Source organism: Cynoglossus semilaevis, chromosome Z (genome assembly GCF_000523025.1).
Source record: "Cynoglossus semilaevis isolate Cse_v1.0 chromosome Z, Cse_v1.0, whole genome shotgun sequence".
NCBI classification, from domain to species: domain Eukaryota; kingdom Metazoa; phylum Chordata; class Actinopteri; order Pleuronectiformes; family Cynoglossidae; genus Cynoglossus; species Cynoglossus semilaevis.
The window spans coordinates 251,174-265,356 of NC_024328.1; the positions used below are offsets into that span (position 1 = coordinate 251,174).

General features: G+C 41.4%; 1 protein-coding gene across 1 annotated transcript in view; it reads left to right on the forward strand.

Moving 5' to 3' along the window:
* Window positions 1-533: 533 nt before the first annotated feature.
* The window catches only part of fam222aa (family with sequence similarity 222 member Aa), a 48,835-nt gene continuing 35,185 nt past the window's right edge, over window positions 534-14,183 (forward strand). Inside the window, exon 1 of the mRNA XM_008335532.3 lies at window positions 534-659. The gene's annotated coding sequence lies outside the window, so the exon portion shown is untranslated. The remainder of the gene's footprint in view (window positions 660-14,183) is intronic.

Consider the following 14,183-nt stretch of genomic DNA (forward strand, 5'->3'; position numbering starts at 1 on the left):
TCAGTTTAGGATATTTCAGGCAGCGACACTTCCTCTGCTTTGCTTTCTTTCAGGGTCCATCGTCACAGATTGCCTAGAAAACATTTGATCACTAACGGTTTATTGGTTTTAATCACAGAAATGCCTCTTGTATGAGCGGGCGGACCACTTTAGTCCCATGCGTAACACCCGAGGATTTTGGAATACTGCGTAGCAGCCCAGTCACTAAGCGCTCCTGTTATCAGCTGTGCTGCGTGGAAATATCAAGCAGCAGTGACGGGAGGAGAGAGACCAGGACCGCTCGTCTGTCTGGTTCTGGGGGATAAACGGTGAAAAGCCAACGCGCACTTGGTGCGCAATCCTACCGGGGGCGCTCCTGAAACTGTCGACCTGCGCTTTTGCACTGGGCAAAAATTGGCAGGCGAGTCTAGAGAGGAGAAAAAAAGGAGGCGAAACTTATTAACTTTGCATACCAGAAGCGAGAGTGTGGAATCTAATTCGCAGGGTACATTTGCATACCATTCGGAGGAGGATAAACTTAATCAGCGTCTGACATCGACGAAGCTGCAGCTGGATTTCTTTGGAGAACAGAATGTATCTATTTTAATTTGGAGCACAGAAGTGTCGGTGTGTACTACAATCTGCATGGAGTTTTAGTCTGCACCCAGGAGCAATTTATGGTAAATATATTTATATATTTCCCATCTGTAAAATAGTAAATGCTTGGTAAACGACCGTTGTTGGATATTTTTGTCACGAAAGTACCAAAAGGGCAAAAAAAATAAAAAATAAAAAATAAAAATTCCTGCAACTTGCTGCACTTTCCCAGGATTGTGCTCCACGTAACGATGTCTCAAATTTACAAGCCTTTGTTTCAATGCGTGACCCACAATAAAGGAAGTGTTGTAAAAATCGACTTGTTAGAGAGCCACTCCCGAATGGCTTCAGGAACTGCTTTGATGTGTGACGCCGGGCTTTTCAAGTATGGCTGGCAATTAAATGTGATGTTGGGAGAGACGCACCGCAGGCCCCACAGACTCGGGGAAATATCCGTGTGCGCCTCGGAAGAGTCGAGACTTGGAGCAAAAGGTGCGAATTTGTCATCCTTCAGGCCGCCGTGGGTTACTGCGCGTCTGCGGCAACTAGTGAACTTCACCTTTGATGTTAATGGTACACTATTCCGTTTTATAGCGTCACTGCTTATCGCCAGGGGCTTTTATCAAAGGACTCGTACAATTCACAGAGGATGTGTGCGTAAGGCTGTAAAATGTTGGACGGAACAGTCTCTGTGGTGGAGTAACGTCCGAGGACAATTTGTCCCCAATTTCAGACAAAAATGTTTGTGCGTAAAAAGTTCATCTTGCTTCCAGTCGGTGTGGACTCCGGACCCTGCTGTTTTTCGCGCCCCCGGTGGTTGCTTGTTCATAAATAAGCTCGCACCTTCTGCTGACTTTGCAGACAGAATGTTTGGTTATTAGACTACATGCGTCTTCCAAATTGATCTTATTTCTCTCTCTCTCTCTCTCACCCAGCTCGCAGGCTGTTCTCTGAATGTAATGGGGGTGGGGGGGATACACCAGGCGCCCCCTCAGTCGGGGCACCTGCCATACAGCCTTCCTGACTCTATTCTATTGAATAAAACATCCAGTGATGTATGAGGCTCGGGCTGCACCCGAGGGGGCAGAACTGCCTCATTTACTTCCTCCACTCTGCGCCCGTGACCCGCTGAGCAAATTGCGCTCATATTAGCTCTGCGGCTGCTCCTCGCCTAAACAAATAGTCTCTCCAGCATAATGCTTGCTTTAACTCAACATGATGGTTGGACAAGGCAGGTTGAGGACAGAATGGCAGAAAAGCTTTAATATCTAGGTCACTGAATTAGCTTTTAGGCTTTTCAGCTCTTTGTTTTGCATCTTTATGTCCTGCCTGTAGCTATTACATTTGTGTCCTGTTACTCTGGAACTTTAAGTGCTGCTGCTGCTGCTGCAGACTGGAGACACTGCGTCCTCCTCTCCTTTACCGTTGATTTTTTTCTACTCCCCTCTACTGTCAAGTGTCTAACAAAAATCCAAAGAAAAAGAAAGAAAACACCTAGAGAATAGTCTGCCACAGCCTAAACATTTCAATGCTGTGGTCTTATCTTTCACTTTGAATAAGTACAGATTACACCGTAAAAACTTAATTTAAACAGTACACTCTTTAACTTATTAATATAATCACATCAGCAGAAATTTCAGTAAACAGCAACTGTAAAACGGTAATGGTCTTCTCCTTGGTTTACCCGGCCAAGTGAACAGAAGGGACTTAAAGTGTTTTCTTTAACAGCTTAGTCCAGTTTGTTAAACATGAACTCCTTTAGAAATTGATTATTGAAGTAAAAATATCTGTGTCAGCCGCAGCTCTGACTGAGGCCACATCCTTCCTTGTTTAAATCCAAATCAAATCAGTTACCTCTAAATCATAAAGGAAGTCGAAGTTTTGCCAGTTATTTTGTCAACAACATTCTGAAGCAGTTGTAGTCACATATGTTCACGACAGTAGTTGTAGCAGTGTTGTATTTTCAAATACTGATGGTTTGGAACATGATGCACATTCACTACTGGTTTCTATCAGTGTCTCTAACATAGAGAGATTCCCTTCAGACTCTTCTCCCTGTTTTATTAATGTTGATGGATTGAAATTCTTTGCTTTACTAAACTGAGATGCGTTGGTTTGCAAAAAAAAAAAAAAAAAAAAATCATTAGTGGACTCTTCCTTTTTATACAAACTTTTCTCACCTTGTATGCATCACAAACTTTTGTCAATTAAATTAAAAGTTCTTATTTGTCCCTTTTCAGTTCAAAAATCTAGATTTTATTACATTTTGAAAAGTGTACCAACTTTTCCAGTGCTGAGACTCACACTCCGGTCATATTTAGTCTAAGTCATCAGATTTGAAGGAGTGTGGTGATGGTATTCTAGCGTCATGTTAATAGGAGTAGTTCCCCGGAAGAAGCAAATGATTTTAATAATTTGGGACTGAAATTGCATATCAACCTGATTGATTGATAGCATTTAGGCTCTTTTCTGCATTCTTAGCATATTAAGGTACCCACCTGAAATGAGTAAGGGCACCCACCTCATGAATATCTTTTAAGTCACTGAAGTTTAATTTCCTGAACTGTGTATTAATCATTTTTAATCCCTGCATGCCTTGGTTGTTTTAACACCTACCCAAACAACATTTTGTCACTTAAGTTGACTAAAATAGCTGATGTATAGTGTGTGCGTCACTAAACATCTTCCCACCTATGGAGTGTCTCAGCAGTGCCTGTCTGTTCCTGTGCTCTATATTAAAACGTGTTGTTTTTTCATTCCCTCAAATTAAATCACATGTTAAACAGATTTTCTTTTCACAGTCTGTGTTTATAGAAAGACTGAATGCAAATAACTTTTTTTTCATTATTTTTATTCCAGACAGAAATAATAAAAGACATTTCCCTTTGTGATTCACTCGATAGGCACAGAGATTCACTAAGTCTCGTAGCTTGGAAATTTCAGCCGACACAGACGTGAATGTTTTCTCTCAAAGCCATGTCAGGCTCGGCTCATTAGCGACATGATCAAAGTCCTTGATATCAGAATACATTCTTTGTGCTAACAATGTTTATATGCTGCTAGACAAGGACGGCGCGGCCTTTGTTGTACTTAGCAAAACAATCTCGCACATCATGTAGTTGACGCACGGAAACAAAGGTAAATTACCTGGAAATCATTGTACACATGCAATGGTACCAAAGCCAGTCAGTTTGAATTAAAGTGACACAGCTGTTCCATTTCTGTTGGAGTGGATGATGTGGAGGAGATTCAACAATTGATGTATTAACAGGGCCAGCAGGGATGCATCATCAGCGTTGGCACATGGCTGCACATACATTATTATTATGACAGAGCTTGCGTTTTTCCCCCTTGTTGTAAACCATATCTATTTTAGTAGTGATTGGTTGACCCTTAGTCTTGTTTATCACACTGACAATGTCAGAGGAGCGGTGCTCATTTTCCATCCGCTCTATCTTGATGTCTACGTTTTAAAGTCAAGTACAAGAACATGGATTTCAGCATGGCTCTGCAGGCATGTGTGGGCTGGTTATTAAGAAATGTTGTTTCATTAGCTGCGTAGAAAAGGAAGCTGTAAGTTGAGGTCATGTGCAAATGAACTGAAACAGGACATGTTTGTATTGTCTCTGCATCAGATGACAGTCCATCCAGTCATAAAAATATTAAACAACATCGTTCACGTTTTTAAAAAGACCTTTGTATTTTGTGTATTAAATAATTACCTGGGGGTCACACAGTGTAAGGGTGATGGACAGTTTGATACCCTGTCTGGAGGTTCATATTAAACAGTTACTTTTAACTATTCCTTCTGATCACATTTAACATTTATTTTATGTTAATATTTTTGGAAATATTTTTAATGCCAACTCTTAATCACCTAATAAACATCAATTGCCTTGTATTTCAAATCAGTAATTTATATCAAAAACACAAAATGCTACGTGGCACAAAGTAATTCTTAATCATATTTTTTCATTTAAAGTTTGTAAAATCCTGCCTTAAACAGTTTGACGTTTGTGACATTACCGAAGAACTCATTTGAAAAACTGCATTTAAATGGCATTTGAATCTTCCAAAAAAGTTTGGACTCCCTTTTATTTTGGAAATGCCCCTGTAGTGTTGTTAGCGGCTGGTGTGTTAGCATGACTCTCTGTGGTTCCACTGCCTGTTAATACACTAACCATTTTGTCTGATTTGGCTGCAGTAAAAGCTTTATCTGATCCCTGCCTTGCTCATGTGATCTGACCCAGTCTCATGTCAAAGGCTGGCAGCACTTAATTAGAGTTATCTGCAGCTACTTAGTGCATGACGGACAGCTGTGAACCTCCGACCTCCTCCCTCACGCCCTCTCTCACCCTCTGTCAGGTTGAATGGAAGTCACGTTTCACTGAGATTTGAGGTTAATGTATAGCCTTTCATTTGGAAAGGTTATGGTAGTTAGTCCATTTTTCTCTGAATGAATACTCTGGTATAGTGGTGTTCAATTTACAGTTTACTCCACAACCAACTCCAAAAAGGGAAGAGTAGACATGCTCTTTTCAAAGTGCTCTCAGAGAAGAAAGAGAATAAAGCAGATCTGACAAGCTCTCCAGCAGCGAATTTGCTCTCCTTAAAAACAATGCTGCTCTTGCCTTCCTCATGGTCACATTGATTTGTTCTGGATGACAGTGCAGGCTGCTGTGAAATCACCCCAGCGCCATTGATCTCAAGGAGAAGAGGAGGAGAAGTAGAAGGACAGGCAACCACAGTCTAGTGACAGTGGGCAACATGGGAAAATCCTCAGTGTGCCCTGCTCAACCTTAAGGAGTGATAAAAAGGAGGTGTTGGTTCTAGCAGACCGGTCTGTGCTGCACTCTTGCAGCCACCGTATGGCAGTCTAGTCGATGCTTTGATTTGTTTTGGGTGCCTGTACGTGCCGTGTGATTTGGCATTGTGCTCCTTCATGTTCATATTATCAGGTGAACTCTTTATTGCCACTGTTTTCCATGCTAGAAGCACAGCAGTTTTTATCTCCCTCAGGCCTCTGATTAATCTCCCACTCCATGCTGGTGTACTTTAATCTTGAATGGAAGATATCTGATTCTCCTCGTCTATTGAGGAAGATCAAACTTTAATGGAACAAGGAACCGCACATCATCCTAATCTCCAGCTCGCTGCATTTTGGTTGACTGTTCTCCCTTGGGCTTTGTAGCTTTTTGCAGAAGCAGGAAATACATCAGACAGATAAGATGTTTTCGCTTAATGCTTTGGTAATTTATTCCCTGTTGACAATGGCCGCCACTTTACATCTGTGCTGTTTGATTAGTCTGTTGAAGGAAACAACAGGTAAAAGCAGGAGAAATTGACTTTCAAATGCCGATTCCTCCTGACCTTAACGTGCAAGACTCTCCTAGAAGCTGTAATTGGGGCGTTAATGTGAAGTTCTGTCTATGTCCCCCTCTCTGTTTATTGACATGTGAGATATGTGGCCATGTTTGACCTATGTCGTCAGTCTATAACAGCCTAAGGAGAGAAAGGTTGGCTGTATGGATGTATCATGGTTCGATGCATTTGATTACCCCACATCCAAGTCAGGAATTAGCTATTGACCGCCGTTTCCTCCATTCACCTCCTCCATATCACTGATGCACATTATGCTGACCAGCATCTGGACAGCGACTGGTGAGGTGCACATTGTTGCAAAAGGATAACACTTATGGCGTGTCACACCTCCCACAGACGGTGTTTGGTTGTGACAAAAAGAGACCATTACCTAATTCTTAGGCGTCGGCTGTAAGGTAATAAAATTTCCACTGGTTGGAGAAAACAATGTTGTCTGCTTAGCAGTGGAGTTGCAAAAGCCACTTCTCCATTTTCCTTTCCACGATTTAATAACACTCTGGAGATTTTTATCATGTACTTCCACTTCCGGCAGGAGAGAGAGTGTAAACTGAGACGTGCACAGAAAAAAACCCAAACCTGTTTAATTTACTTGTTGAATTTTTCAAGGTATGGAAAGAAGAGTTAAATGCAAAACATTTTAGCGGTTTGGTGGTGTCTTCTTTCTGCAGCAATCCTCTTTTCTTCCCGTTTATTTGCAAGTATTTGCTGGTAAGTTTTTTTTAATAGAAAATTTACTCAGTGGGTGGCAGTCATGTGACCTAAAGGCTGCAGTCAAAACAGGGCAGAGGAGGCCAATACGAAAGGAGGGGCAGGATCAGCATGTGGAGAAAAATGATCATGGCTTTAAATGTCTTGATAAAAATGTTTTTTGCGAAGGCAGTTTACAGCTTATTTGAGAAATGTAATGGTTTTTTTTTTCAATTGGGACAGAGGTATAGCTAGGGAAACAACTGCTCTGGTGTATATTGTTCTGAATAACCAACGACACAGACATGTCTGTCACAAAGTACTTTTCTATAAGTTTCAGTGTTCAGTGAATGTTAAACAACATTTTCTTACTCTTCTCCTACACTCACAGAAACACAGAAACTGAAGTGCTGCATGATATTTCTTTAACCACTGCTAGGTTTATATTTTGAGTTTCTGGCAGCGGCATTGATGTTGTAGCCAATATAAAGCCAGGTTTTCTTTAATCAAAAAAGAGGAGAAGCCTGGAATTTCTGTCATTTTCTGCCCTCATATTATCTGTGTGGAGAAAAGGTTCTCCACACAGTCTGTGGGATATTAGGGCCCGGGGCCAGAGAGCTTCTGTGTGCCTGCCTCCACTCACATAGAAAAACATAGGGGTACTGACATAAGGACATGTATGGACACACACACACACACACACAAAAGTGCCTGGACACACACACACACACATACTCCTGGCCCTGTTTTATTACCTCCTGCCTGCTGCTGGAATTGCTTTCCTCCCTCGAGTGAGCCAGGCAAAGCTGGCTTTATTGTGTTAACCTATTTGTGTGTCAAGAGCGATTGCAGCGTTCTTTATCTCTGTTTGTATTTGGACGGGGAGACGGCAGAGGGAGAGAGTGAGGAAGTGGGAAAATAAGAAGCAGAGAGAGAGAGAGAGAGAGAGAGAGAGGCACAGGAGAGAAGGGAGGGAGGCGTTGCAGAGGAGCAGGCAAAGCCGTCGGAGTTAGACGGATGGCCAGTCACTGTGCTCTGGTCTTGAGGATAATGACTGGTTGCTTAGCAATAACCCACCCCCACCTATTTCCGGACTTGCATCCAGAGTAATCACTTTCTTCCTCTCAAAGATTTTGTATGCAATTATAAACCCACTGCCATATTTTGAAATCTACCTAATGGCTCTGTTCATTTATAAGGTGAGTGGATAGAAGGTACAAACTGGAGGGTTAGGTGTGTGGAGGTTGTGGGTTAAAGCACCATGTGTCTGTGTGTTTTCTTTTATTAGTCTTCTGTTTTGGGATTTATTTTACTGATATTTCTTCAATTTCTGATTAAAATCTGGATTAGATGAGACAGAACCTCACACTTGGGTATTTTGGTTTAAGTAAGAATAAATATTTATATTATATATAAAATATATATATTGATATTCAGCCATCTCTTCTCCTCTTCTTTATAACCGTGTTGGTTGAAGCCAAACGTACGCAACTGTTTACAGATAACAGATTTGGACGACTGTTGTCTTCCAGCTGAAATAAACAGAATTTCTTCTGAGTATAAACAATTGTTTAAATGGAGAGAACAAAGACAGTGATCACTTCAGGTTTGGAGTGGAAGGTAAAAAACTGTAATCAATGAGGAGCAGAAGGTTCCCTCCTCTTCAACACAGTTTTATAGTGACTGTAATTTTAAGTAGCTTAACTTTTTAAGGGGATAAATGACAGTGAATTTGAAATAATCTTAGACCAGGATTAAGACACGTGTACATGTGAATAAAAGTAATATTAAAGTCAGGGTCCTAACAAGAATAGATGTACAGGAATGCATGTACGTGTAAATGTGAGTGTGTTTGTGTGCATATTTGACCTCTGTTGAGCAGTTGGTGGAGTTTGACCAGGATTACGATTAGGCCAGGGCTGTATTTCCTGCGCGATGGCTGGTGCTGTACGACCTTTGACCCGTGTCACACTGCAGTGGCAACACTGTACACAAATACGCGGCTAATACACAGGCACGCACGCACGCATTCTCACACAAATTCACTTGATGTTGAGGCGAGCAGAGCCTTTTGAGTGCCCGATTTTGTGAGCTCTTAGTTTTATTAACATTTTTATTGAGTTGAACAAATTGCTGACCTTTAGCGGCATAATGAATCCCCCGTCTCGCTTAGCAAAAATGAGCGATTTGGCAGAAGTGACTGGCGTCAATCCAGGCTGTTTAACTCAGGATTTGCTATGTGTTTATTCAGCAGGTGAAACATTTAATTCCACTGAGAGTTTGCAATGTTTCGATTGAATTTTCCGGCGTATATTCAGACCCCAAGTTAAGATACAACTCTATAATCTAATCATAGAGTTCTCTTTTAGGTCATGGTAATTGAGGAAACTGTGTTTTTAAGTAGGTAGAATAAAAATATTCTATCAGTACAGGACCCAGAGTTTAACTGCTTTCATCACCAGCAAGTCACTGATGTTGGCACAGAGCGCAGTGGTTTTAATGCTCAGCCAATTTTGCTCTCTGCTTTTTGAAACTACTGTAGACTATGTACCCTTATTTTTTATCAAGAAGTTAAAAAAATAACTGGAAATTCTATGTGAAGTTTACATAAAACTTTTATGTTTTGCAGATAAAAAAAAGCTACGGCCACTCACACAGTTTCGTCTTCTGCCAGCAGGATTTTTATTCACATTGTATAAATTACAATTAAAGGCTGCATTAATCAGGTCTGTGCTCTTTATGAATTTTAGGACTCAAAGCAATTTTAATATTGCAGAGTCCAGAATGTTCCCTCTGCACAAAAAATGTTCTTTTATGCCCATGAGTAACAAAGCCAGGATCAAGAAATGTTAAATTTGTAAACGGTAAATAATCCTGCCCTGAGTTTTCAATTGAAGTCTACAAAGTAGAAATGTTTTGAAGGACAAAAGGAATAAAGATGATCTGTTCGCTTTTATTAGGGGAGCCTTGCGTCAACTCATTTGATGTGTTCCATGAGGCGTGTCATTGTGAGTAGTAATTTTTTTTTTGTCGTTGTCTGTCACAGGTGCTCGGGCATTAAAAAACAGTTTTCGTACCGCAACGTCTTTGAATAATGTCCTCTGTGTTTGATTTGCACCCATCTGTGCTCCCTTCATATTATGTTTAATGCCATCTTATCTTATTCACGCTCACGCACCGCTGATAAAAGTGACAGCTTTACACGTCCAGGGAACTTCATAGAGATAAAGTAAACATACAACCCCCCGTCCCCCGTCCCCCTCCTCCATGGCATGCTTCTGTGGCTGCATCTATAGGAACAGCTGTCCAGCTGTCACCGCAGCCAGACAGTCAGACACTCTCTAAGGCAACATCTGTAGAGACGGGGGCAGCCTGCCATTCTCTCTCATCCCCAAAGACCGGGGAAGTGTGTCAGGCCTTTTGGCTGCACATTATCACTGACCACCGTTGAATGTTATCTGCTCCTGTGCCACATAAATAAAGCTCCGTCGGGCACTGGGCTGTTATTTTTTCTCTCACCAATTTGCACCAGTCCATTACTAAAGTGATTCTGATTATCACAGCGCTTCATAAAAGCAAAAAATAAATAAAAACAATTGTAATTGTGCGACCAAAAAAAAAAGACACATCATTGCATGCAATCATAGCCATATGCCTCTGCACTGATATGTCTGTGTCTCTGTTCACGTGTGTGTGTAAACAAAATCCCAGAGAGCGAGGTGCAGTGGCCTGGAACTGATGAGAACCCCGTGGGAGTGTATCCTTGATGTACCCCCCAACTCCTGCTCCCACCTTTTTTTTGTTCTTCATCCTGGCAGTTGGTGAGGCAGGCGACGGGGATGGGGGGGCACACAAAGCCATGTGAGCAGGGAGTTGAACAGAGTGGCAGTCCCCTCTGTCAGCCACAAAGTAGGATCAGGGAGATCGCATGGGGGCTGTCTCCTGGGATGAGCAAAAACAAGAGGAGAGAAAGCAGCTGTTGAGAGTTTTTCTTACTTTTTCTCCAATTGTGTGTGTGTGTGTTTTACTCTCACTGTCTCTGCTCCAAGGCCGTCATTAGCTTCTGTCATGTTTTTCTTTTCCTCTGAGTTTATCTTTTGAGTATTAAACAATTTCTTCAGTGACTTTTCTGCGACTGGATTTCTAGGAGGTTGGTGCATTCCCTTAAATTAAATGGAAACATCTTGTATTGTTTTCAAAACTAATGGCTGCGAAACATGCACCCAAAAAAGCTTTCTGCCTTAGCTCCAGATTTGTATCCTATTGAAAATGTCTGTGCTGATTTGAAGAGAAAATCTGACAACAGCCAAAACAGACTGTTTAGTGTCTAATCAGGCAGGTGTGCTGCTTCAAGAACATCACTTTAGTATCCGGCCACCAGTGGAATAAAGGTAGAAGAAGAGTAACCATCTTTAAACATTAGAACCTTTTAGTCAAACTATCTTCTTACCATGTATTTGTTTAACAACACTGGAAACATTAAATGTCTTTTTTTGGTCTTTTAAACATGTTCCATAATTAGATTTTGCTTCATTGGGATGTAAATCAACTTTTGTGAAAGAAGTGTTTGTATAATGTTTTAATAAACTGTCAGAGGAGATAACTTCTTCATCAGCCCTAAACTAAACTACAGACCAGACAGCTGCAGACTTACACAGGCTCTGAGCAAAGTTTGATGGATCCTGTTTACTGGAGCCCAGAGAGTGCCTAGATATCTCAAATTAACTTAAAGCATGTCTTTTAGTCAGCTTTCTGTTCCGCCCATCACACCCCCTCTCCCCTGTCCTTACCCCCACCCGTCTCCTGTGACAGCACTGTGCTGTCAATTGTAACAGGGTATGAGTGGAAGACATTTGGTGATTACACATTCTGTCATGATTGAGGGCTGGAGCCAGTAAATCGAGGCGAAAAGCAAATTCCATATGGCTGCATTCTCTCCCCACATACTGAGTTACAGTCCAACAGCCTGTGTCCTGATGACAGGAAAATCGCTTATTGTTTCATCATTCAAATTTACCAAATTTATATTTGTCCCTTTGATTGACAGTTGGGCTTGAAAGCCCCAGTCGTCTCTGTGGAGCTGCAGCAGAAACTCTGACAATGGTCCCTTTTTTTCTCTCTCTGCTTGTTTTCACACTTTTCTGCTCTTTTTTACAGCAGACTGTTAAGAATGGAGATGTTGTGCCTTTATTTCACTCTGCTATTTTATATAAAGGGTACTAAAGGGAATGGGGTCATTGTTGTTCAACCTTTGTGCCAGCAGCAAGGTAGTCACTGGGCTGAATCGATGTCTGTGTACAAGGGACAGGACAACCGCCAACACTGTTGTTACACGTCCACACTCTCATTTTGCAGTGCAGGTATGGAATGTAAAATCACACATGGGGGAAGGTTTATGCAGGCTCGTTTGGTTCAGTGTACATAAGCAAAGGTGGTATAATGAGGGGTCTCCTCAACTGCTAGATAGCAGCATCTTTGTATAATGGGGGCTGTAGAAGCCCTGTGGTTTGTGTGTCTGCCAGGAGAGCATCCAATTAATCTTTTAAATAAGGGCTGCAGCCCAGCAGTGTTGTTTGCAGAAAACTGAGATGTTGTGAGACCACAGTGAAAAACGCAAGAGGGAATGTGGATGTGTCTCATCGTGTTAAGGGGAAGCCAAGCCTGTGTAAAAGCAACATGAGAAATCTGAGAAATTGTGCTGATGGGTGAACATAATGAGCACTTTGTGAGCACTTAAACATGGCACTGTTGTTTGAAGGCACTGAGCACTGTCTTTGAGAAAGCATAATATGACACTATGGAACATAAATATTTCTAGTAGTACATTAAGATGCTCAAAATATTATTACAAATGCTCTGTAACAAGAATGTCATCTACACTAAACTATTATTTCTGAACTGAACTGTTGTTCAATTGTTGTTGAAATAGCAAATACCCTGCTCTGTATATGCAAAGTGCCAAAACACAAGTAGGGAAAATGAGTTTGTTTTCTATCAATCATGGTATCAACTGTATTAAAAAGAATCTTCTCAAGATCAAAGTAATCAATCATGAGAAATGTTCTTCTTCACCTATGTAATCATAGGTTATTGTGCGACTCTAATGTACATTCGAACCTCTGATCTGAGAGCATATAATTTTTACTTGAAGTGCCTCCTCTCAAATATATAAACCCCTGGTATAAATTCAGCAGAGTTCTGCTCTCCAGGTGCAGCCTTCCATCTGCATCCTGGCTCTCTGAATAAAAGCAACAGTGTTTGTGGAACTTTTATTTGTTTGTGCACTTATTGAGTCTTTGATCAGTGCAGCTTTATTTGGATTCAAACAGCATAGGAGCAGAATATTGTGAAATACCAAACCACTGATGTCTTTTATTGTATAAAGTAAAACAGCACATCCAATTTCCCCCGATTTACTTGTTGCTGGTGAAATTAAATTTGAAAGAGACTGTCTCACAATTTAAGCAACAAATGTATGTTTCTTGCAACTCAGAGAATTGTGTGTGTGTTTTTTAATGATCCTACATCTACAGTTGGAAAAGTATTTTGTCCAAAAGAAAACTGCCGCTGAGTCGGTGTCATTTTTAATCAGTGTCTCATTGCTGCGGACACTTACTGTCGGACCACAAATGTGCTGAGCTCCTGCAGGAGCAGCTCTTTTGGTCCCTGCCCTATTGTTCTCCTCATTCACAGTGTTGACCTTACACCACTGTATTCTCCACAGCCATGAACACAGGGCCGTAACAGCTAGGCTCACTTACACAATGTTCATCAGGTGATTGTAAACCACAAAATGTAAATGCATTCTTTTAAAAGAGACAAGGCAGATTTATAACTGTGTGTTTGTTCACATCACAAACAGAAGCACAAGTATTTATAGCAGTTTTTTTTTTGTCTAACTCATAGGTGATGTGAAAAATGTGAAGGTAGAACGACTTAAATCTCAAAATTCTGACAGAAAAAACTGTATAGCAGTATAGTACTCTAGAGTACATGACGTTTACCTCTTCTACAACATTTATTGCAGTATCATACTGATGTTTCCTAACAACGTGAAAGACTTGTGGTTTTGTTGTGTAATGGTTGTCACCACTCAAGAAATGTCCTCAGGACACTGCAACATTAGTTTTCTTCTCTCTCCGTCTCTAACCTTGCTGCAGCTTTTCTTTGCTTTCTGCGTTTCTCTGCCTAAAACCAAGCCAGGTCCTGCAACAGTTGGCCTTTTAAACCTAGTTAATCTATATTGTACTTGATCACTGGTTAAGTACAAACACTGCTGCCCCTGATGCAAATACACACACACAAACCCCATTTATCTGGATGTAATCACTCGCAAAGAGCCACGAGCTTCCTCCCCTCCACCTTTAATCCCAGAGACATTCTCTCAGTTCCTCCAGTTTCGAAGCCCTCACTGCTGGACTGTGTGGAAGCATGCCCCTCCTCCCTGACCCCTCCTCTGAGAGACAGCACTCTTGACCTGCTGCCCCATTGTTTCCAGCGTGGATGGATAGGGAACCGCCCCTGCCGCCAAGAACCTT